Here is a 26,346-nt window from a genome sequence, read left to right as displayed (position 1 = left end):
TCCTGAATAACAAAAAACCTGTAATAATTAACTAACTGCTTTGCTCCCAAGTTTCCTAACTCATGATGGGGAAAATCTCCCTGACCCCTCTGCACCTGAACATAGCCAGTTCCACATTTTGGATCTATCCCTCTCAACGCCTCTGTTCCCGCTACAAAATTTGGCATTAATTAGGGCTCTCTCAGTTGCCAATGGCACAAACTCCACCCAGAGTAGCTAAACAAGAAACAAACAAACCAAAAACACAGACTCACAAGTAAGCAGCGCTATTTCAATAGAAATATAATTTGAGACTCATATGTAATATAAATATTTCCAGAAGCTGCATTGGAAAAAGAGACGAAATTCATGTTAAAATCTAGTTTATTTAAATGAATACATCCATCTTATTATAATTTCACATGTATTCATTATAAGAAATTATTAATGATGTATTTTGCATTCTTGTTTTTATGCCAAGTCTTAGAAATCCAGTCTTATTTCAAACCATATAAAACAATTCTGCTTGGACTGGCCATATTTCAAGTGACCCCTAGACACATGTGGCCAGTGGTTATCATATTAAATAGCAGAGCACTGAAGCACATTAGTGTGATTCTTAGAATCAGAGGAGTTGTTTAAAACCAACTCTGCTTTTCAGATTATTTCAATTTTTTTTTTTTTTTTAAGTAATCTCTATACCCAACATGGGGCTCTAATTCATGACCCTGAGATCAAGAGTCACATGTTCTTCTGACCAAGGCAGTCAGGTGCCCCACCACCTCTGCTTTTGTATGATAACTTCCTTTTTCTTTGCTTCTGATTTTCTTTCTCAGTATGGCTGGCCACATGGCTAGCAGCCTCTCTGGACTCATACAGCCATAGCTTCACCATCAGAGAGGGGAGAACTCTTTTTCCTCTCCCTATTGCTGTTTTCCTAAGTACCCCAACTCCAGTTCAAAAAATCTTCGGGAAGAACTGTGACTAGGCCTATTTCCAGGCCAATCAGGTGGCCCCTTGATGAGATGAGGAGATATGCTTGGTCTAGCTTGGGATAGGAATTGATTTCTGTGAATGACCGCACCCAGTAAAATGTTATAACTAGCATAGGGAAGGGAGGGCTCCTGGAAAGGAGAGGGGGTGCTATTGGGAAGCAAAAACAATAAATAGATATTGCCGTACCTAAGAAAGAATAAAAATAGCTCTTAATGACAGTACTGTGAGTCTTTATGCTTAGATTAACTGAAAACTTGAGGATAGATAGTAGCATATGTGCTTGCTACATAAATATTCCATGAACAGGTTTGAAATGTCAGGAAAATGAAAATGATAGCTTCATTTAACAATTAACTTCTCAATCAACCTATTACTCACACTTATTTTTGTTCCTTTGTTAAAAAATAATCAGGAAGTGTAACACATTGATTTGGTAGTTTAATATTAAACTATAAAATGTTGTGCTCCTAACCAGGAATGAATGTGTGGAATGTTTGAATCAAAAAACAAATTTTCAGAGATAAATAGCATTTTTGAGAATACAGTTATGGTGATTATTTTACAGAAGGGAAAGGAAAATGTCAGAATCTCATAAAACTGATAAGTAACAGACCCTACTGATTCCAGAACTTTGCCAATTACTGTCATTTTACAAAGTCCTTCTTAGAAAGATTGACTGATATGTAAGTGAAACCTTGGATCTTTTCAGATCCAGACACAGAACAGCAACTACTCTAGCTGCTGTGGCAGATGATCATTTTAAGGTTAAGGTTAAGGATGACTGTTTATTTTCATCCACTGGGATCTATCGGTAGCTGTCAACACTATGACTGTAGGATTGCTAATATTCCTCTTAAATGTTCTGGCTCATGTCAAGGAGCCAACTTTCTCCAGGGTAAATGCTGTCCTAACACACAATGACCAAGCATGTTCCTGTGCTTAGTCTAAGTTGGGTACTGACTGCAGAGAATGTCTTGAGAATAGGAAGAGTTGAGAAAAAGCTTTTATATTTTTTTTCTTATATTCTTTCTATCTCTCCTATGCTTTGCTGGGGATTCAAAAGCAGAGAAGGTCACCACTACTCCCTCTTCATCACAGAATCAGCAGTTCTTTATGTGGCCATCACAAGCAGCTAGGTAGGTGCCGGCTGAAAATGTATCTCCTGGCTCTACCATTAGAGACCCTGTGTATATCTAGGTGGGGCTTAGGAATCCGGATGTTTGATAAGCCCTACAGGGGATTCTACTATAGATCACACTTTAAGGAAACCTACTTTAGTTCATAAATTGTGTCAGTCGAATTCTCTCTTCTCACCATGTATGGAGGAATGAATTAAAATGTAATGAAGTCATTCCCTTCGTGTAAGGCTCCTTCTGAAACCTTCCAGGGGTTCCCAGGGAAAGAAGGCCCTGGAGGAGCTCTACATGTCTGTGAAACTGCTGAGATGGTATGCATCATTTTGTACACATGTGCACTTTTCTGGGGGAAAGGGCATCCAGAACTTTTACTGCATTCTCAAAATTCTCAAGCATTGCATTAATGGCTCCCCACTGACCACTGAATTAAATACAAATCCCTCAACTTGGCATTTGAGAGACACAGAAAACTACCTTCAATTCCCTTTCTAGTTGTTCTCTCACTCCTCTGCATGTACCTTAATTCTAGTCAGAGACTACTGATTGCTCCTTGAGTTTGTTTCTATTTCTGTACTTACTCAGTCCAGGCTGCTCCAGCAAATCTCCATCAGCTGGGTGGCTTAAACAACAAACATTTATTTCTCATCATTCTGGAGGGTGAGATGGCCTCCTCTTCTTACAAAGGCAATAGTTTTCCTCATGAGGGTTCCACCCTTATGACCTAATCGCCTTCCAAAGTCCCCATCTCCAAATGCCATCTCAACAAAGAGGTAAGCTTCAACATATGAATATGAACGGGGTGGGGGGGGGTGGGGGTGGGGAGGGAGAACAGGCATGCAGTCCTTGGTAGTCACCTTTGCCCCTGCAGTTCCACAGGGGATTTCCCTTTTTGTTGAAATCCATAATCATCCATTTTCTGTTTTCAATCTCATCTCATCAATCTGAAAGATATCCTCGCATTTGAATATGATTGTTTCCTCTTCTAAGAATCCAAAGCATCTGATTTGGATCGGTTTGGTGTTAGAGTTACTTGCTTCTTATTTTATATTTTTTTCTAACTAGAGGAGAATTGTTTCTCAGTCATCTCTATAACCAGCCCTGTACCTGGTAGATAGTGTCTTCCACAAAAAATTATAAATAAATATTTGTTAAGTTGACTAAACAAGTAGTCACTTTTTGGATGTCATACACTTATTTCAATAAGCAAAACACTTTTCCAACTCTTCTTTAGGAACTGAAGGCAGAACGTGTAGTGTGTCTTGTTTGTGTTTTGTGTATCTTCAATGGTAGAAACCTCATCATCCTTTGAGAAAGACTTGGTATCAGGAAACAATTAAAAATCATGGAAAACCGGGGAGGGTATGTGTTATGGTGAGTGCTGTGAAGTGTGTAAACCTGGTGATTTACAGAGCTGTACTCCTGGGGATAAAAATACATTATATGTTTACAAAAAAAATAATAAATTAAAAAACTAAAAAAAAAAAAATCATGGAAAACCAAGTCAGCAGCAGTTGTCACTAAATATCACTCTGAAACTGATATCCACAAGGTTCCAAACATTTGGAATGTTGCTCCACACATTTTAAACCAAGAGGTACATAAACCTATAGCACTTTTTAAATTCAGGATTAGTGGGGCACCTGGGTGGTTCAGTGGGTTAAAGCCTCCGCCTTCAGCTCAGGTCATGATCCCAGGACCCTGGGATAGAGCCCTGCATCTGTCTCTCTGCTCAGCGGGGAGCCTGCTTCCTCTTGTCTCTGTCTCTCCTGTCTCTCTGCCTACTTGTGATCTCTGTCTGTCAAATGAATAAAATCTTTTTTTTTTTAATTAAAAGATTTTATTTATTTATTTAACAGAGAGAGATAGTGAGAGAGGGAACACAAGCAGGGGGAGTAAGAAAGGGGGAAGCAGGTTTCTTGCCAAGTAGGGAGCCTAATGTGGGGCTCGATCCCAGGACCCTGGGATCATGACCTGAGCCGAAGGCAGATGCTTAACGACTGAGCCACCCGGGCGCCCCCAAATGAATAAAATCTTAAAAATAAATAAATAAATTCAGGATTAGTGAGGTATAATTTATATTCAGTAAACTACTGCTTTTATAGGTGTATGTACAATTTAAGTTTTGACCAACGTACACAATTGTGTAATTCCCACAGAGATCAAGACATGGATTTTACCCATTGACTATCTCCTCACTAGTTCCCTTGTGTTGTGGGAGAGAATACTCACTCCACCCCCCTTCTCCGAAGCCCCTGACTACTACTAATCCTGTTTTCTGGCATGACAGTTTGCCCGCTTTCTCCAGGGCAAATGCATGTTCTATGAACGAAATTACCTAGTATGTCACTGGTGAACCTGGCTTCTTTCACTCAGTATAATATTTTTGAGACCTGAGGTGACTTCTACAGGACATCATTCTTTTGTGCATACTTTGGCAGATTGAAAAAAATCACACCAGGGAACCCCATACACATTTTCTACTGCTTGGTGACTTTATTCATTTCCTAACGCCGCTGTAGCACATTACCATAGACTTGGTGGCTTAAGACAACAAAAATTTATTCTCTCATTGTTACAGAAGGGAGAATTCTAAAATCAGTGTCAGGAGGACCATGACCCCTCCAGGGGCTCTAGGAAAGATGACATTCTTTTCCTCTTCATGGTTCTGGTGATTGCTGGCATTTCTGGGCTTCTGAATGTCATTCTTCTCTGTCTCTGCCTTCACACACCCTTCTCCTCTTTTCTGTGTGTCCCTCATCTGGGTATCTTTTATAAGGGTGCTTGCCAATGGATTTAGGGCCCACGTGGATAATCCAGAATGACCTTATCTTAAAATCCTCAATTATGTCTGCAAAGACCCTTTTTCCAAATAAGGTCACACTCACAGGTTCCAAGTATTGGGATGTGAGCATATCTCCGGGGGCGGGGGAGTCATCATAAAACCCACTATAGGCTATTCTCTGGTCCTCCAAAATTTACATCTGTCCCATGTGCAAAACACATTCATCACATCCCAACACCCCCAAATATCTCAACCAATGATGGCATCAAGTCTAGGTTCAGAACCTTGTCTAATTATCACCAGGTCAAGAAGTTTCAAATCGCATCATCTACATCAGCCAAATCAGGTGCAGGTAAGATTTTCGTGTTACTGATCCTGTGGCAAAATTCATCTCCATTGATGGATCTATGAAACTAGAGCAGAAGGCATCTGCTTCCAAAATTCCCATTCCAAAAGAGAGCAAAGGGAAAGAATAAAGGAATAACCAGCCTGAAGCAAGTTCCAAATAGGCCAAGCAAATTCCATTTCATTCCTGTGGCTCAAGGTTCTGTCCTCTGAGACCACCACAGCCCTGGACCTCTGTGCCTGGAACTTCTGCCTCAGGCTGTGCCACTGTCCTCCAAGTCATTCTTCCTTTGTCTTGAAGGGTAGCACAGGTTTGCAGTCAAGTTGCTCTAACAGCCCATTCCCTAAGTAGAATTTTGGAAGTGTGACAGCCCTCTTTTACTTTGTCCTCTCTCTGTCACCTTCAGTCCAAGCAGGGAGTGTTTCTGCTTACGCAATTGCTTCAGAAACCTTGTGGGTTTTTGTCAATGGGATTAACATATACCATCAGTTGACTTTAAATAAAGGAGATGACCTCAATAATTCCCCTGAGCCTGGCTCGATCTGTCGCCTCAAAAGCAGAACCAAGGCTTCCCCAGGCAAAAAGGGATCCTGCCTAGGGAAGCGACATCACCCCTGCTCAAGAATTTCCAGTCTGGGACGCCTGGGTGGCTCAGTGGGTTAAGCTGCTGCCTTCGGCTCAGGTCATGATCTCTGGGTCTTGGGATCGAGTCCCGCATTGGGCTCTCTGCTCGGCAGGGGGCCTGTTTCCCTTCCTCTCTCTCTGCCTGCCTCTCTGCCTACTTGTGATCTCTCTGTGTTAAATAAATAAATAAAATCTTCAAAAAAAAAAAAATTCCAGTCTGCCTGCCTTGTGGATTTGGGGCATGTTCCTTCCTCACCATCACAATGGCGGCCACCACGTGCTCTTTCTGAAAGCCATCCACCTTTTTTTATGCCTCCCACTAGTTTTAACAGTTTCGGAGTAAAAAAACCAAATGGGATAACAGATGCAACCAACGCGGAAATTTTACAAACATTCCCACTGGGCTGCAAAATGTTAACAAGCCATCTTAAGAAACAAGAAATAAGATTCTTCAGGGCTTTTATTTATTTGCGGGAGGGGCTCACCAAATAACCCTTCTACTAATCTTTCCTTTCTCAAGGGCCTTCTACTAACAAAAGGGTGACAGAGGCCACACTCTTTGTCTTGGGTGACCGGTCTTCTTCTCTGTTGAGAGATAGCAGAGTCCTGACTATTATCTCTCATGTCTTTGGCTGACAGGCAAAATCATATGGCTTTTAAATTCTAACTTGTTTAGTACTGTTCATAAGACAACAGTTTTTTCTAGCTCAGTAATGTGAATATTTTTTTAAATATCAAAATTCAAGGCATGACTGTTTATCATACCCAAGCTCATCATCACTGATTGGATTTCTAACACCTCATTTATTTAGGATGGCTGAAAAGAACTTCAAAATGAATGCCAAGGCAAATTAAAATGACCCTAGAGAGAATGGTCAAAATCTTTTTTAGTTCCTATCTTATATCAAGAAAGATAATTCTATTGCAAAGAAATGAATACCGGGAAGACTTTGTTAAATAGAGATGTGGCAGGGTTCTACCCTTTCATGCTATTTCACTGTATGACACTCAAAGTGTTTACAGACAAATTTAGTATCATAGCACTTCAGACCAACGGGAATGACATGTTCACATTTTGTCTTTCCGCATTCAAGCTCAACAAGCAAGACAGTGCACGATAAACTAGTGAATCCTGAGATTTTATAATATGGACAAATCAAAAGTCATCAAAATGTGAATGTTTTTGAGATAATTTTTCTGTGCTAACTATGAAAATGAACTACTGTGTCCATAATGATTTTCCAAGAGCCAATGAGTATAAGCTATGCAGTCCCAGACGTGGTATTCTGTGCTATAGAAGGAAAGGAGACAGTGCATGATGAAAAAAAATGCAATTTTCTATTTTTAAGTCTCATGACTGCCCCTAAATCCCTTGCCTCATTTCCTTCTAACAGCTGTCTTTGAAATTGGAGAGAATATGTGTCCAAGATTAAATAAAGGCCAAGGCTTTCAAATGTTCCTCTGGGGATTGTATGTATCAAATTTCCTTCATGTAGATCATTTATTCTTTAGTTTTGAAACCATATACCTCATTCAGGTCTGTGAAACTTGATATGTAACTGAATTTTGCTGTTATGATGAGGATAAAGATCAATATCTCTCAAGTTTTTAAAAAAGTTTTGAGCAGATATATATGACTTATGAATATCTAATTTTTAAGGCTAGGTCCATGTACACAGAGTTTTTTTGATATAATAAAATAAAAGGAAATTTATTTATTCATCCATCCGATATTTATCCTTTACTAGCTTTCTGACTTGGATAAATCATGTAACCTCAAGGGGTTTCAGTTTTCTCATTTATAAAATAGAGATACTAATAAAATGCACAACTCAAAGGACTGTTTGGAAATAACTCACTTAGCAGACTGCCTGGCACATTGCTGGCACTTGTAGCTTGCATCATTTTTATCATTGTGGTTGATAATATTGTTCATAGTTCAGATCGATACACAGGCGATCTCCTAGGCACATGGCATGAAAGGAATAAATCTGCCATGGTCCCTTCTTTTGAGAAAATCCTCGTACAATGGGGGAAAAGACATATAAACATTTGATTGTACTTCATGGTTACACCTGCAAAAATTGAGGCCCACTGTATAAAGCATTATGGCAAGCCATAGGAGAGAATGTTACCATGTCCTGGGATTAGCAGGAAAGGTTTGGAAGAAGAGCTGAGTTTTGAGCTGAGTCTTGAAGGATGGAAGGGCACCTTCTAAACAGACCGGAAAGGAAGGAAATTTTTCTAAGAAAAGAAAATAACATCTGAGAAATATTGAACGAAAATGGCTCACTTATAGAAGAGCTGGGAGTTCAGGAGGGACACAGCATGGAGCACAGGTGAGAACATGGGAAAAGAGGAACAGTATGATACTATTGCGTTGTTTGTTTATTTTTATCTGTATTTCCCATTCAAATATAAATGTAAATTTCATCAGGTGTGGGAGTTAGCTTATTTTGTTTTCTTCCTTCTGTAGCTCCAGCAACTACCAAAGTTTCTGAAACATGGGATAAATATATATTGGTTGAATAAACAAATTAATCACTATCTATTAATTACTCAAGGTATATGCATCTGATATCCATTTTATCCACTCCCTATGTGCCTCTTGCCACTTAGTAACTTCGAAACTCTACTTTTCTGTATACATCTGTCATCTCTCTTACAGATTAGAAGCTCTCTGGGAAACTCGATCAGTGTTATGGCGGCTAGCACAGGATCGATGTGCAGAAATGTTTGCCGAATTGAAATACTAAAGTGTAAAACACTCCTATCAGGTGATTTCCTATTTCATTATAGGACATGAATTTGGTGGATGCTGCAAGCAAATAGGGGTGGAAAGAAAGAAGCAAAAGGCAAGCTCGCCGTCCCTCACATTTATGCATCTGGATACTATCTGCCCTCACCCGCTTTCGAGTAAGTACAAGGTGCCCGAATGTTCCACCTATGGTTCCAGTGCATCATGCAGGGAACTTGAGGTAGTAGTTACCAGATATTTATGTCTTTGCCTACATAGGATGAATAACTCAAATACTTGTTCAGGCAATGTTAGTAGACCCAAATACATTTGGAATGCTCTCCTCACCCCCCTACATTTTTGTGGGCAAGTCTTTTTACATAAATAAAACACATGACTCTTGTGGGGCCTGGTGGAGTGATTTAGGGAGGTCAAAACTAACAATACAGCCAATGACCATCAACTCCCTTTACTGAGAGCTATCCCTGGAATTTTTCACACTTTAACCTCCCTCGCCCTCCTTGAATTGTGACATGGTGGTTATAAAAATGTGCGATCTTTTCCCTCCAGGATTTATAGCCAGCTAGAGAAGAGATTTTTGATAAGAAAATTACAGCATAAGGCAGAATGGGATGGCTGCAACAGTCAGCTCCACTCAGAAACAATCATGAACCTAAACCTTAGGTGTTAAAATGATCAACGGTTCCCATTTTCTTAATGGTTAGATTAACTCCAGGAGGGCCAAGATCCTATCAACCCTATTCACTGCTGCATCTCGGTCCCTAGTCCAGTGCCTAGCATAGTAGGTGTTCAATACATATCTGTGGGATAAAGGGGTGAGTCCTTTCCCATCTCATAGAGGAGTTTTGTTGTCTTACCAACACAGTATGATGCCTCTGCAGCTCCTTATAAGCAAATTTTTTGTACAAGGGCTAGTTCAGCCTTCATCAACCTCTTGTAGTGTGTGTGTGTGTGTGTGTCCTCCAGTTAAGCCGTATGATAAGGAGAGGAATGTGGTAGAAAGAGTGCTCGCTTTATTATTATTTTGAGTCCCTTTCCTAGCATTCCTGGATGTGTCGCCTGAGTAACTCCCTTAACTCTGAGACCCAAGTGTTAGTAGGAATAGTTCCTCTCTGGCTATCTTCCTGAAACTGCTGCATATAAAAGTGCTTGCAAATTATCAGGTGATATAACACATATAAATACCTGTTAGGCCAAACTGAAAGTCAGGATGGGCAAAATGGCCGTGCTCCTGAAGCTGTCCGCTGAGCCTTCTTGACCACCAAGTCTCCCGCTGACCTCATCAAGGAGAGCGGTCAGACCACTCATGAATGCAAATGCTCTTTACAGTAGGTCCAGTTCCTACAGGAGGCAAGTCACATCACAGTGATGGGACATCCCGGCTGTGTGCAAGAATGGCATGTCACATAGGCATTATCATGACTTCTCAGACTTGGTTTTCTATTTTTGTTTTTTTCAATCTTTGCTACTTCTTGCCCATGTTGCTTAGCGAGAAGGCCTCAGAGACTGACTATCAACTCTTCTCTGCTGAGGAATGCCTGTAAATATCCACCTAGCCTTGAGGTAAATTCAGGCCTTAGATACTGGCTGTGAATGCTGTTGGCAGCTTCACAAGGGATATGAATCTAGATGTGACAACAAAGCCAGAAGCAGACTCTCGTATCAATCCATCCTTAGGCTTAAAGCTGAAATGCAAACACCCATCAGAGAGTTAGTCATTAAATATTATCCATCACCTATGTATGTGTGAATACAAATGCTGTTCTCTTGATGTAGGACTGTGGTAGTGATGGACAGAAGGTGCAGCAAGTGCTGGAAAGGGAGGGAGGATGAGTGGAGCAAAGGAGCCGCTGGAGAAAGACCATCAGGGGAACACTAGGAGATAAAGTCTGTTAAAGGCCAAAATTATATTTATTTCAGTTATTGTACCAACTACATATATTAATTCATGATAAATTACAAACTTATTTAAATATTCTAGGGAGGGGTGCCTGGGTAGCTCAGTGGGTTAAAGTCTGCCTTCGGCTCAGATCATGGTCTCAGGGTCCTGGGATGGAGCCCCATGTTGGGCTCTCCACTCAGCAGGGTGCCTGCTTTCCCACTCCACCCCCTCTCTGCCTGCCTCTCTGCCTACTTGTGGTCTCTCTCTGTCAAATAAAATAAATAAATAATTCTTAAAAAAAAAAAAAAACCCAACATTCTAGGGAAAACCTGCATGTTCAAGCATTTTGTTTTATTTCTAGAAACAGAGGAGGAATTTAAGTGGTATCATACACTTGACTAGCCAATTTCTTTTAACACATTTTCTTGGTTGGTCAAAATTCCTTCTTGTTCATGCAGTGAGACTTCAGGTTGATTTATTTATGAAGTATTCTCTTCTTTCTGTGAAGTGAACATTATAGACATGACAGTGGCTTTCTAGATGACCAAAACATTCAGTGTTCCTCCAGGTACTTTTGGCAGAGTCTTTGTATTGGAGCATGGGGGTTTTGAGCATGCAACTTGAGTGTACAAAAGAACAATATAATTCCCACCAGAGTTCCTTTTTCTGTTAAGGAGAGGATTTTTAAGTATATGTCTTTTTTTTTTTTTTTTTAAGATTTTATTTATTTATTTGACAGAGAGAGACAGTGAGAGAGGGAACACAAGCAGCAGAGAGCTGGAGAGGGAGATGCAGGCTCCCTGCTGAGCGGGGAGCCTGACATGGGCTGGATCCCAGGATGCTGGGATCATGACCTGAACCGAAGACAGATGCTTAACGACTGAGCCACTGAGGTGCCCCTAACTATATGTCTTTTATTCAACATTCCTCTAGTGCTCCCTGAAAGATATATCAGTTCTTTCCAGGAAGAGGTCTTGTGGGATTTAGAAGGCTCTTTAAAGCTGTGTCAGAAATACACTAGGAAAAAGCATTTTATCTACCATTTGACTACATGTGAGTCTAGAGAGTCAGAATTCTGAAAATTCAGTCCTTTGGAGAATAAGAGAATGTTAGAATGTTTGGGGAGGGACATTTGGGATTATGTCTATGAATATCAGGATACAATAGAGAACACATCAGCTAGAGTTCTTCGGTGAAAACAATAGAACCCTAGAGCCCTATCATGTTAGTTTATAGTAAAAAGCATGTGTTAAAGGATACGAGGTAGCTCCTAAACTCTGGGAGGTCAGAGAATGGTCAAGAACAATTTCCACAACATACACTGAGGTTAATCCAGCAGAGACACTACTGCTGTTGCTACTCAGCACAGATACACAACTTGCCTCACTGTTGCTTGGCACTTGATTCTAGAACTCCTGTCACTGCTTCTCTATAAATCAGATTATCTATCTGGTTATGCTTTCTAATGGATTCCCTTTGGTACTGGCTTCCTCATGTTCAGTTCTTTCTATGTAGAAATCTCAGCTAATACATCTGTCAGTTTTTACCCTAGCTTCAAGAAAGGCTGGGAGAGAGTTCAGCCCTAAGGATATGGGACACAATAAGGGAAATACTTCAAATAATAGAAAGATCATTAAAAAGATACTGGTCACATTCATGAAAAAGGTTCATAACAACTGAAATATCTCTACTTGTTTTTTCCTTCAGCTCATGTGGGATGTCAGCCCCTAGCAAAGATACCTTTAAAATATCATGGGATTTCTGGATAAATCCCATCCATGCCCATAAGTAAATTTAGACCATTATCACATGGGGATAGATTTGGACATAATGTCTCTCAACACTTCTAATGCTATATACTCTATTAAAGAATGTCAACATGGTCTGGATTACTCCCCAAGGTATCATAAAACTTGTAAGAAAACATCTATTGTATTTAAATTCAATTAGCCAACATACAGTACATCATTAGTTACAGATGTAGAGTTCAATAATTCATCAGTTTAATACTTAGTGCTCATCACATATGTGCCCTCCTTAATGCTCATCACCCAGTTACCCCCACCCCACCTCTGCACCTCCCCTCCAACAACCTTCATTTTGTTTCTTATAGTTAAGAGTCTCTCATTGTTTTTTCTCCCTCTCTTATGACTTCCCATTCATTTTCCTTCCCTTCCTCTATGATCCTCTACACTCTTTCTTATATTCCACACATGCGTGTGAGTGAAACCGTATGATAATTGTCTTTCTCTGATTGACTTATTTCGCTCAGCATAATACCCTCCAGTTTCATCCACATTGATGTAAATGGTAAGTATTCATCCTTTCTGATGGCTGAATAAATATAATAAACATAATAAATAAATAAATATACAGATAAATATAATAAATATATATACAGAATAAATATAATAAATATACATAGAACAAGTTTGGAAGTTTTCCTTCTATATCTATTTTTTGAAACAGTTCCAGAATACATATTAGTTCTTCTTTAAATGTTTGGCAGAATTCCCCATGGGAAGCTATCCAGACCTGGACTCTGGTTTGTGGGAAGATTTTTAATTACTTCTTCAATTTCCTTGTTGGTTATGGGTCTATTCAGGTTTTCTTTCTCTTCCTGTTTCAGTTTTGGTAGTTTATACGTTTCTAGGAATGCATCTGTTTCTTCCAGATTGCCTAACTTGTTGCCATATAGTTGCTTATAACATGATTTTAAAATTGTATTTCCTTGGTGTTGGTCATGATCTCTCCTCTTCATTCATGATTTTATTAATTTGAGTACCTTCTCTTTTATTTTTGATAAGTGTGGCTAGGGGTTTATAAGAACCAGCTTCTAGTTTTGTTGATCTGTTATCTGTTCTTTTGGTTTCTAGTTCATTGATTTCTGCTCTAATCTTATTTTTCTTCTTCTGCTTGGTTTAAGCTTTATTTGGTGTACTTTCTCTGGTTCCTTTAGGTGTAAGATTAGCTTGTGTATTTGAGACTTCCAATTTGTTGAGAAAGGCTTGTATTGCTATATACTTTCCTCTTAGGACAGCCTTTGCTGCATCCCAAAGGTTTTGAACAGTTGTGTTTTCAGTTTCATTTGTTCCCATGAAGTTTTAAAATTCTTTAATTTCCTCCATTCATTCTTTAGTAGGATGTCCAAATATCCGAGTTCCTTCTATATTTCCTCTTGTGATTGAGATCAAGTTTTAAAGCACTGTGGTGTGAAAATATACAGGGGGTGATCCCAATCTTTTGGTACAAGTTGAAACCTGATTGGTGATCCAGGATGTGATCTATTCTGGAGAATGCTCCATGTGCACTGGAGAAGAATATGTTTTCTGTTGCGTTAGAATGGAATGTTCTGAGTATATCTGTGAAGCCCATCAAATCCAGTGTGTCATTTAAAACCCTTGCTTCCTTTTTGAGCTTCTGCTTAGATGATCTGTCCATTGCTGTGAGTGGGCTGTTAAAGTCCTCTACTATTATTGTATCATTATTGATGTGTTTCTTTAATTTTGTTATTAACTGGCTTATACAATTGGCTAATCCCATTTTGGGGGATAAATATTCACAATTGTTAGATCTTCGTGTAGGATAGATCCTTTAATTATGATATGGTGTCCTTCCTCATCTCTTATTACAGTCTTTGGTTTAAAATCTAACTTGTCTTAAATAAGAATTGCCATTCCAGTTTTCTTTTGATATCCATTAGCTTGATAAATGGGTTTTGGCCCCCTTACTTTAAATTTGGAATTGTCTTTGGGTCTGAAATGAGTTTCTTACAGAGAGCATATCAGTTGATCTTGCTTTTTTATCCAATTTGATATCCTGTGTCTTTTGATTGAGGTATTTAGCCCATTTACATTCAGAGTAACTATTAAAAGATATGAGTTTAGTGCCATTGTATTACCTGTAAAATCACTGTTTCTCTGTATTGTTTCTGTTCCTTTCTGGTCTATGTTACTTTTGGGCTCTCTCATCACTTACAGGATCCCCTTTAATATTTCTTGCAGAGCTGGTTTAGTGATCACAAATTCTTTCAGTTTCTGTTTGTCCTATTTGTCTCTTTATCTCTCCTTCCATTCTGAATGACAGTCTTGCTGAATAAAGTTTTCTTGCCTATATGTTTTTCTTCATTTAGTACCCTGAATATATCAGGCCAGGCTTTTTTGCCCTGCCAGATCTCTGGGAATAGGTCTGCTGTCAGTCTAATATTCCTACCCTTGTACATTAAGGACCTCTTGTCTCAAGTAGCTTTCAGGATTTTCTCTTTATCTCTGAAATTTACAAACTCCACTATTATATGATGGGGTATTGATGTATTTTATTGATTTTTGAGGGGTGGTTCTCTGTGCCTCCTGGAGTTGAATACCTGTTTCTTTCTCAGATTAGGAAGTTATCAGCTGTGATTTGCTCATATACACCTTCTGTCCCGCTTTCTCTCTTTCTTCTTCCTTTAGGACCCCAATAATTCTAATATTGTTTTGCTTCATGGTATTGCTGATTGATTGAGGCTCCCCTTTATGGTCCATTAGTTGTTTTTCTCTCTTTTCCTCAGTTTCCTTCCTTTCCATAATTTTGCCTTCTATGTCACTGACTCTGTCTTCTGCTTCATCTACCCTAGCTGTTAGAGCATGCATTTTTGACTGCATCTCAGTAAAACGTTTTCGATTTTGGCCTGAATAGGTTTTATTTCTGCACTAAAGAGTCTCCAGTGTCTTTTATGCTTTTTCCAAGCCCATCTGGTAACTTTCTTTCTTTCTTTTTTTTTTTTTTAAAGATTTTATTTATTTATTTGACAGACAGAGATTACAAGTAGGCAGAGAGGCAGGCAGAGATAGAGAGGGGGAAAGCAGGCTCCCTGCTGAGCAGAGAGCCCGATGCAGGGCTTGATCCCAGGATCATGACCTAAGCCGAAAGCAGAGGCTTTAACCCACTAAGTCATTCAGGTGCCCTCCCCATCTGGTAACTTTCTAATCATTATTCTGAATTCTAGTTCTGACACTTTACTTATATCCATATCGATTAGATCTATGATGAGAGTATTGCCTCTGATTCTTTCTTGTGCTGTGAATTTCTCCTGCTAGTCATTTTGTCCAGAGTAGAATAGATGAATGAGAGAGCAAAATCAAAAATATCAACCATAACCCCAGTGAAATACACACTAGATAAATCTGAAGCAGTTAGTAACCAAACAAGAAAAGAAAAAAAGACAGGAAAAAGGAGAATATAATCTTGAACAAAACAGGGTGATCCATTTGGTCCTTGCTATATTTTGGTCTGTTTGTTAGAAGACACTAAATCCTAAAATTATGAAGAAAGAAAACTTACATATATATGCAAAAATAAAATTGAATACAGTGAAAAGAAACAAAAAATGAAGAATATATTTATAAAATGCAAATGAAAAACTGAAAATTAAAAAAGACTTCAAAACAAAGAGTTGACAAAATAAGAAACTAGTTGATAAGGAAAAAAAAGAAAACAGAAAAATTTAAACTGAAAGACTAAAAAATCATGAGAATAAACCTTGAATTCTATATACTATTTTCCCCCTAGCATAGGAGTTTTTCAGTTCTGAATGATCCACAAACTTGGTATTTGCCCAGTGTTCCTGCTGGTCTTCTGGGAGAGTGATCTACTGTGCTGATTCTCAAGTGTCTTTGCCTGGGTGGAGTTGCAACACCCCTTTCCAGGGGGCCAAGCTTAGTGTAAGCTGCTTTGGGTAGCTCTATGTGCTTTTTGTTCCCTGAAGGCCTCTTGTGCCTATTTAGAGGATGAAAAAAAAGTAAAAATGGCAGCGCCCTGAACTCCAGCCTTGGAGCTGAATGATCGCTGGCCCCACTCTTCAGGGCACCCTCAGGGAAAAGCAGTCAATCCCTTTTGTGTGCACCAAACTCCACAGACCTGCGGTGCACACCTGCACAAATCCTCCCAGTGGGTGGGGGATGGGGGGTTCACCATGGTCCTGCGGCTCGCTGGGCTCCTGCTTGGGGAACGGATGCCTGATTGTGTGCACACCTGCACCATTCTGCCTGGGGGAAGGAGGAGGGTTTGTCATCAGTTGTCACTTACTGGGCCCCTGCTTGGAGAGTGGTGGCTCAATCATAGGGTGATTCAACATTTATGGCAATACCTCACTAAGAGGCTGCTCAGGGGCTCACTAATGGTAGTCAGTGAACCTGCTTCAATGCTGCTGCACTGAAGCACCATGTTCTTTCTGTGACCACATTGTCCCATCTAGGCTACCTCCCTGCTTGGCCACCTGAGTGTCTTTCAGACAGGGGTGTCCCTCCCAGGAGCAGACTTTCAAAAATTCCGATTTTGCATTCCACTGCTGTATCACTTTCCGGTAGCCAGCTTACAAAGCCTCCCTACTACCAAGGTTTATCTACTGATATATCCCCTTGGTTCACATCTCCACAACATCTACCTTCCAAAAAGGTGTTGCTTTTCTATTTGTAGAATTGCAGCAATTCTTTTCTTAGATCTCAGGTTGAGTTCACAGGTGTTCAGAGTAATTTGATAGATAACTAGCTGAATTAAAGGGACCAGATGAAACACAGTTCCCCTACTCTTCCACCATCTTTCCTCCTCCTTCATTTGAGGTTTTGATGTAGCCAAGTTGACTCTCTCTGAAGGCCTAGGCTTGAAAGTAGGGGCATCTATTTCAGTCTCTCCTAGCTGGGTCTTTGTTTTCTTTTTTCTTTCTTTCTTTTCTTATTTTTTTTTTTTAATTTATTTATTTGACAGAGATCCCAAGTAGGCAGAGAAGCAGGCAGAGAGAGAGGAAGAAGCAGACTCCCTGCCAAACAGAGAGCCTGATGTGGGGCTCGATCCCAGGACCCTGAGATCATGACCTGAGCTGAAGGCAGAGGCTTTAACTCACTGAGCCACCCAGGAGCCCCGGGTCTTTGTTTTCTTTATCAGACCTCAAGGATTAGGTCATTTCCTGCTTCATGCTTCCTACTGCTGATTCTCTGGCCACCAAGTACTGTTAGAATAGCTGGAACCTGCTGGTTTCTGCTCCAGCTTTGCCCATGTCTCCCTATGCTTGGTCTGCAATTCATAGACCTTCTACTCCTGAAGCATCCACCTCAGCTGCCAGGTCCTCTCTTCTACAGGAGCTGGCTTTGAAGGTTCAGGACTTTTGCATTTCACGGTTCCAGACTTCTTCTAACATGATATGAGGTGATAAGATGCCCACGTGTAAGACAAGTCTTAGTTTTTAATTACAGCTAGATTTGTGTCTTCATCACTGGCTTCAGAATCAAATCCTATGGGTACTGGGCCCTGTGCAAAATCTAAGTGACTATACACTGCACTCAAAATAGTACTGTTCCTGCACCCACTATCACTGAACTTAAAGGGTCAATCTGCTTCTCATTTTTCTTTTCTTTATTTTTTTAAAAAAGATTTTATTTATTTATTTGACAGAGAGAGATCAAAAGTAGGCAGAAAGGCAGGCAGAGAGAGAGAGAGGAGGAAGCAGGATCCCTGCCAAGCAGAGAGCCTGATGGGATGCCTAAGCCCAACCATACTGATTATTACATGAAATTTAAATAGTATAACCACTGCAATTACCAGGTTGAGATTATTAGATTGCATTAAAAGGAAGCCCAACTGTATACTGTCTTAAAGAAACCCACTCCTACATATATAACCCTCTCACTATAGGTCAAAAGAGATACTTGTACAAATCTCACTGAGGGAAGCCATTGGTGATTTATACATAATATAACATTTTAATATTTGAAGAAACTTTATGACCCTATGTTTTCAAATTAATAGACAGTCAATTTGTACCATCTGTAAGGAGTTCAGCTGGACCCTGAGGTGAAGGAAACAAAAGATTATAGCATGTCATCACTAAATTTAACAACAGATTAATCATATTCTAAAAAGAATGAAGTAAATTTATAGTGTCTTGGATTTAGAATCTGGGTAGGTGGTCTCAGATGCACACTTTATTAGCTATATGGTTTTTGAGAAAGCATATGACTCAATTTCTTTTTCTGTAGAATAGTGGGCTCTCTAAGGAAGTGGGGAGTCACTTATCAGAACTTTAAAATATTTGTGAAACCATCTCATAAACCTCCCAGACTTTAATATACTCCCAAGTTGAGTCAGGAGGTTCTACACAATCTGTGTACATATTTTGAAAAAGCTCTCCTGTAATTCTGATGAACAAGGCCCACCCGCATTCCTATAGCCTACCCACCAGTTGAAGATCACTGAAGTAGACTATTTCTGTGGACTCTCCCATCTGTGACACTTTATGATTCTCTATTTTGTACAGAATTAATACTTGGGCGTTCTTCAAATTACCTCAGATTTGTAGCCAAGTATTGGCTAACACTGACAAGACCCAGCCTAGCTTCTTGGCATCTTGCCATTTCCTTTCAACTGATGTATTGGAAGTGGCCCATTGTAATTTTGTTGATTCACCTACAAATATTTTATTTCCGAGTGAAGGCATATATCCAATAAAGAATACACTGTTGATGCGCATATTCAGTTGTCTAAGCAATTCACTTCACCACAGCAGCATTGCTTAGGGACTGTTTAATAATGCTGCCTTGGGCTAGGGTGGCTGGCATTGATCTGCTGAAAAATCAATGAAGTTTGTGCTTTGGAAAAGAGAGCACTATATTAGTTTCACTCGTTCACAAAACTAGAAAGTAGGTCATTGCCCAACATTTCAGCAATTGCTACTGTTTCTGTGGGAGGCTTAGTGGCAGATACTGAGGGACAGGACAGCCACCCAGAGCCCTAGAGATAGAGAGAGTAAGGCCCCATGATTCCAAGCTAGCCAAAGCATCATCTTCAAAAAGGGAGAGGAGAACCTCCCCATGAAGCCTTCATCTAGGGCTGCAGGAAATAAATTTTTGCAACACCATATGGTTTGTTTTAGTCTTAATATGTCAGAGATGTTTCCTTTAATTATTTTCTCATTACTTTCTGCTTTTTAGAAAAGACTTTTACCCTCCCTCCCCTGAGAGTGCTTGAGGATTCTGTGTTATTTCATTTCTAACATGTTGCATTTCAAAGGACTTGCAGAATTAAATCTTGGCAGAAAAAGAGGGGGCTAATTAAGTGAGAGTGGGTCATGTTCTAATTTCTCATTCTCAGTCAGAATGAAAGTCTTTTTAATTGTAAGGCTTAAGTTAAGGGACTAAAATTTTTATTTTAATAATATGAACACCACCCTATCATACATAGGTCAAAAGAGAAACTTGTACAAATCCCATTGAGGGAAGCCATTAATGATTTCAGAGGGAAGGAGATGGGAGGCAAAGGAGAATAACAAGGGGTCACAGGCAAAAGTGATACAGCTCTGGTGTCAGCTATCCTATGGCATGTAGTGTGTTCATCTCTTTTTTTTTTTTTTTTTTTAAGATTATTTACTTTGGAGAAAGCGAGAGAGCAGAGAGGAAGGGGCAGAGGGAGAGAGAAGGAGAGTCTCCAGCAGACTCCTTGCTGAGCACAAAGCCAGATGCTGGGCTCTATCCCATGACCCGGAGATCATGACCTGAATTGAAATCAAGAATCAGACAGTTCACCAACAGAGCCACCCAGGTGTCCCAAAGTGTATTACTCCATTGGTCCTTGGTAGAGACCTAGACTATAGATTTAACAAGGGCTAGACTGTACTGAATTAAAAAAAAATATATAAGAATTCCTTTCCCCCTGACTTCCTATTTCAGTTCCTTTTTACATTGGCCTGACTTCCAATGTCTCCCCTTCCATTCTGCTCTTCTTCCCACAGAGAAGGTACCTATCTTGCCCTTAGTTACTTATCAACGATGCCATGACATAGCATAACCCCAGAGGGCCTCATTTAGAGGTTCAACTGGCAGTGGTGTCTGGAGTTGGGTAATATGATGACTCTGTTGCTGCCACTTAAAGGTTAAAGTCTTTGAGGCCAAAGAAGCTCACCCTCCAGTAAGTGGAACATCAGGAAATTTGTCAGGGGACAAGAGAAACATTTGAACTGGTAGCTCCCCAGTGTTTGGATATAACTTCATTTGTAAGGAATTGTGCATCATATGCCCTAGCAATGATTTCTCATGGATGGCATCACTGCCACATTGTTCAGTACATTTTCTAGAGAATATGATAGGAAGGATAAGAATTTGTTACTAGAGATCTTGTGTTGTGATATCTGCAAAGTGCTCTGACATACACCATATTCTTCCAGACTCTTGACACCATTATGGGGCTAGGACTATCAGACATTATTATGTCCACTATATTAAATTAGAAATGAAACCTGAGAGACCAACCTACACTCCTAATATTCACAAATCAACAATTGAGCTCCACTAGAAGTCAAGCATCCTGCCTCTTAATCCATCTTGTCCTAAGTGTGTGTGTGTATGTGTGTGGTATTAATTCACCACATTCCTTTCACAGTAGAGAGTTCCATTTTGGAGTAGGTCCACTTAGGCCTATGAAATAGAAGCCAAAACAAACATGTATAGTTCTTTGGTCTTTTGGCCCAGGTTCTCTAGAAAACAGAGCCTGAGACAAAACCTTACATGCTACTACTTTATTAGGGGTGTATCCCAGGAAATTAAGAGTTACAGAAAGAAAGAAATGAGGGAGGGAAGGAGAAAACTTTAGTGGATGCTGTGATTTGGCACCTGGATCCCACTTCAGGAATGTAGGATTATTCCCCCAGCTGCTGGAACTGCTGCTAATGGGTAATCCTTAGCTGTCAACCCTCTTCAGGAATTGCTTTGGTTGAAGAGTGATGCCTTCTCCTAGTGACACTCTCTTCCCAATGACTGGTCATTGCAGCAACATAAAATCCTGGCCCTCTTGTCTCAGTTTGAGCCAACTTCAAAGGCTCATCTCAGTTCCAGAGTTCCCCCAGAGAGTCAAGATGATGCCTTTGTTATGGCTCATCATAGCCCACCTTTCTTTACTCACCTCTGTTTCGTTCCCTTTGCAAGATCACTCCCTAATAAACTTCTTGCATGTTAATCTCGGACTTAGTCTGCTTCCCCAGGAGCCCAACTTGTAAAAATATGCATTAACATTTTGCAATAGGCCTATGTTAACCCTCTTCCCCTCTGTCATAAGATTGTCCAAAGAGATCTGGATCATCTGCAGATCATTATACTAGTCCATTTTATTGAGGATGTCATGTCAATTGGACCATAAAAGTGAGAAGTGGTAAATATTTCTCGGGCTTTGGTAAGACACAAATGCCCTAGCAGGTGGGAGATACAAAGACTCAAGGGCCTATTACATTAGTGAGACTTTAGGTGTCCTGTGCTATAGGAATCTCCTCCAAATAAAATGGAAATTATTGTATCTTTCATCTCCCATTACCAAAAAAGAATCACTACATCTAATAGACCTCTTCAGAACCTAAAGTAGCATATTCAGTCGTTGGGAATACTGGTCTATACCAGGGGGCATGAGAGACTTATAGCTCTGTGTGGGGCCTAAAATAGGAAAGAGCTCTTCAACTGGTATAGGCAACAGGCCTGTTATTTGGGCCACACAAATGAGCTGACCTTATTGTATTAAAGGCATCAATGGTGGGAAAGTTACCACATGGAATCTATAATAAGCCCCAATGGGAATGATAATACAGACTGCTAAGGTCGTGTCATATGTAAAGAAGAATTACATACTTGTTAAAAAACAATTTCTGTCCTACCACTAGGTAGGGATTGAATACCTGACTATGGGACATTAAGTGACTGTCGGGCCAGGACTGCCATCATGAGCAGGGCTCTGTCCAGCTCACTAGGCTTTTGGTTTAGGAGGGCAGCAGTAACCCATCTCAAGATGGAAGAGGTGCATACCAGCCTGAGCCCAAGCAAGACCAGAGTCTACAAGCAAGCTGCCTAACATGTGGCCCAGACCCATCATGTCATCTACCACTGTTGTTCCAGGTCCTCTCCCTGAATCCACTCTGAATCCACGCTGAATCCTCTCCCTGAATCCAATCCGCAGCAGGGGGGAATCTCGTGCCCAGCAGATAGAGGAAAATCCTCAGGCTTGGTTCACTGATGGAGTGGCTTGGTACGTAGGTATAACTCAAAAGTGAATGGTAGCTATTTTACAGCCTAACTTGAGTCTGATCAGTGGGCAGCACTTTGGTTGGTGTCCCTGATTAACTGACTCTATGAACAAAGAGAACCTGCCCAAGGTTATAATATATCCAGATGCATGGGCAATGGAAAATGTCTTGTCCAGCTAATAAAGGGTCCTGAAGGAGAAAGATAGAAAGTATTATTAACATGTAGGAATGGGCAGAATATACGAAGATTTCTGTATTACATGCAACATCTGCTAGAGAGCATCTGTCACAGAAGAAGCACTAAACAATCATGTATGGAAAATAACTCAGAGAGTTAACATCAACTACCTTCTGTCATTGCCCACTTAATGTTGGCATAATGAGCTCATGACTGGAGTAACCACAGTAGTAGGGTCCTACGATAGGAGCCCAATGGTGTTCACTTCTGCATATGTTGGCTGATCTATTATTGCCATTGCCAAAGTCCAACCTACCATCAACTCTATGTCCCTGATATAACATCATCACTGAACAAGCCATTTAGTGGTAAATTGACATGAGTCTCCTTCAGTCTGGATGCTCTAGCAATTCACTCAATTACAATACATATTCCTGGCATGGGTTTCCCTTTCCTGCCCACAGAAACTACCAAAGATCTGACAGAGTATTTGATCTACTAACATGTGATCCCACATACTATTGCATCAGACCAAGGGACCTACTTTACATCAAAAGGTGCACAAAAATAGGCACATGACCCGATTGAGGGCTTCACCACTCAGAAGGTACTGACCTGACAGAGCAATGGATTGGCCCGACAAAAGTACAGTGGAAGCATCAGCTCAGAAGTGATATCTTGCCAGAAGGGAAAACCTTCCTCCAGGATATAGTATACACTTGGAGTCAACAACTTTGTATGATATGTTCCCAGTTAGTAGATTATATGGGTGCAGGACCAAGGAGTAGAAGCAGGAGTGGCTTGTTTACCATCACTTTCAAGAACCCATTGGGGAAATTTTGTGTTTCCCATCCTCACAACTCTGACCTCTGTGTTTCTAGGGGTTCTGGTTCCAAAGAAGGAATACTTCCACCAGAGGACATCAAAGGTCACATTGAACTCTAAGATATGGCTGCTGCCTGGGCACTCTGGTGTTACCATCCTGTCAGGGTTTAACTGAAACTGAAGTCAGGCTAATGCTATACCATGAGGATATAAAGAAATTCATTTTCCCTCCCCTTCAAGGTGGTCCACCTGGGCGTCTCTTCAGATGGTAAAGGGCATGGTGCTAGAGGGGCTCAGATTGCTCAGGGATGAGGGACTCAGTCATGCTGCTGAGTTAACCATTGAGACCAGCAGAGGTGCAAGCTGAAGGTAAGGGGAACCAAAAGAAATGATAGAGGGAGATAATAGGTATCAATCAAGGTCCTGAGACCAGTTGCTGCAATGGTGGCTATCATCAACCCTATTAACCTTCTTCTTATAAGTTTTTTTTTTTTTTCCCCAGCAAAACAGCTCACCAGAGTCTTAAAAGAGCTGCCCCCAGTACTTATACAAAGCATTGGATCTGAGTTGTATTGGGGTACATTGAAGTGGATGCTGTGATTCACCTCTCACATACCTGTTCAGGAATGGTGGACTTATTCCCTTAACTGCTGGGATGGTGTCAGAAGAGAGCCCTCAACTGTCAACCTTCTTCAGGATTTGCTTCTCTCAAGGTCATGCTCCCACCCCAGGACATCTTCCACCCAATGACTGGCTGATGCAGGATGAAGCGTGCCCAGTCCCCTGGCACCAATTTGGGATAATTCTAGTGGGCTTCCAAGCTATCTGTAGGAATGGCTGGTGTCTTCATTGAGACTATATAAAAACCAAACTCGTTTTTCTGCTCAAACTATTTCTCCCTTCCCTTCTCTAGGAATTGATCCCAAAAGTTTTCCCTGATGCAGCACATATATTTTGTTCCCTGCTTGCCAGGTAACACAATCTGTGACAGAGATCAAACACAAAGGTGTATATTACCAAGATGACTACATCAATCACCAAACATAGCTGGCTGTTCAAGTTTTATAGAACAAATAGAGAGACTGTATGAAAGAACTGCATCTCAGAACTAACCATGGGGATGGAGAGAGGAGAGGAAGACAGAGCACTTTATCTCCTGGCTCCTTCCTCTCTCCCACAGGTCCAAGTCTGCTCCATCAGGTGACAGCACCTCCATACTTCTACATTTGTTCCCTCAGCTATTGCAGGTGACCACTGGGAAAGCCAGATCCTTCTCTAGTGAGATCCAGCCAGTGTCTCAGGACAGGGGGTTCTCCTTGTCAGTAGGAAGTTCCCAGGAGGCTCCCAAACCTATGGTGGTGGTAGCCACAGCAGCCAGAATTTCTGACCACAGGCAGAACATGAGCCATCAATTCTGTCCCTTTGCTCAGACGGGAGAGCAAAAGACTGAGGATACAGGGCCGAGTAGAGCTGTGATAGAACATAAACCATGATCAGTATAATCCATGGGGATATATATACACACACATCTAATTTCTGAAGGACCTAGCTGTATGTTTTTCCTACTACAAAGTATATACTTCTCTTATCTGATTTTGGGGGGGAGAGGAAGCAGAATAGTGAGAGTGATAAAATAATAACAATATTAATAATAAATCTTATGATTGTGTCATTCTTCATGGCTAACAAAAATGGAAAAATATATGCTTTTGTAGAAGAGAAATTGTGAGACCTTTTCCCTCCACTCAACAAGCATTTCAACTTATTCTCTCTTTCAGCAAAGCAGAGAATTTGATGGCTGGTCTCCACTGGATTTTCCTATGCAAAGAAAGGCTAGGAAGAAGCCATAGACACCGAGGTATTGAAGGACACTGGAGGTGACACATAATCCAACCGCCTCACTTCACAAATTAGGAAGCAGATCCAGAGAGCGAAAATGAGCTCTGTGTCAGCTTTTGATTTAGGAGGAAATGATTAAGAAAGAAGTGATTGCATGCCTGTTAAAATTAAGTGGTGTCCTCATTAAAACTTCGCCTCTGAGGAAAGAGCAGGCATGGGCGGAGGCTAGCGTTTACTGAATCCCTACTATGGTCCATGGATTTCACGTTCATTATTTCCTCTAGTTAACTGATTAATCTTCACAAAATCCTCAGAGGTAGATATCATTACACCTATTAATTAAGAAGCTGAGTAGCCTATACAAAGCCAGACTCATAATTAGCAGCTCCTGGAATCAAACCCTGATTTCTGACCTGAAGTGTTATGTCCACACAACAGAATCACACTGACTCCAGAAGTGAAGCCGTTGAAGATTACCGAAGCCCCAAACAATGGAATCATATTTTCATCTCAATATGCTGTTTCCACTTCCTTGTCATTATGTGAGTTGAAAACATCAAAGATTAGAGAACAATGGCTTTTCCCAAGTTAACAAGAGCTTAACTTTCCGTTTGACTCAATAAAACGCTAACATAAATATGAACAAAAACATTTGGGAAAGACCCAGTTCCAAATCTCCTCACCACCAGCTGGGTCAGAAGCGCTCAAGTCCTTCCACTCCAGTATTACTCTGTGTAAAATGAGGGCGTTGCCGTCCTGGGCCTTCTAGCTCTAAAACATAACATAACACAACCCAACACGACCCACCATAGCCACTATGGGCATGCACGATTCCTTTCTTTTCTTTCTTTTCCTTTAATGTTTTCAAGGGAAATCTTTGAAACTTCCAAGAATAGCACTACCAAAAAAGAAGGGGCAGTCTCCCTGAGCTGCTGGCTTAGGGCACACACAGGAAGCGCAGTTGCTTCTG

General features: G+C 40.6%; 1 long non-coding RNA gene across 2 annotated transcripts; it reads left to right on the top strand.

The window, feature by feature from the left end:
- Nucleotides 1-2,039: 2,039 nt before the first annotated feature.
- Nucleotides 2,040-25,900, top strand: LOC309845616. Of its 2 annotated transcripts, XR_014301381.1 has the most exons (6): nt 2,040-2,111; nt 8,663-8,779; nt 22,407-22,536; nt 24,040-24,250; nt 25,316-25,395; nt 25,815-25,900. It is a non-coding gene; the product is annotated as an uncharacterized lncRNA (long non-coding RNA). The 2 variants fall into 2 exon arrangements; XR_014301382.1 differs by lacking the exons at nt 25,316-25,395; nt 25,815-25,900 and having other exon boundaries at nt 24,040-24,408.
- Nucleotides 25,901-26,346: the final 446 nt, after the last annotated feature.

This window comes from Mustela nivalis (assembly GCF_964662115.1).
Source record: "Mustela nivalis genome assembly, chromosome: 12".
In the NCBI taxonomy this organism is placed as follows: domain Eukaryota; kingdom Metazoa; phylum Chordata; class Mammalia; order Carnivora; family Mustelidae; genus Mustela; species Mustela nivalis.
This window is presented reverse-complemented; position numbering and strand designations above follow the sequence as displayed.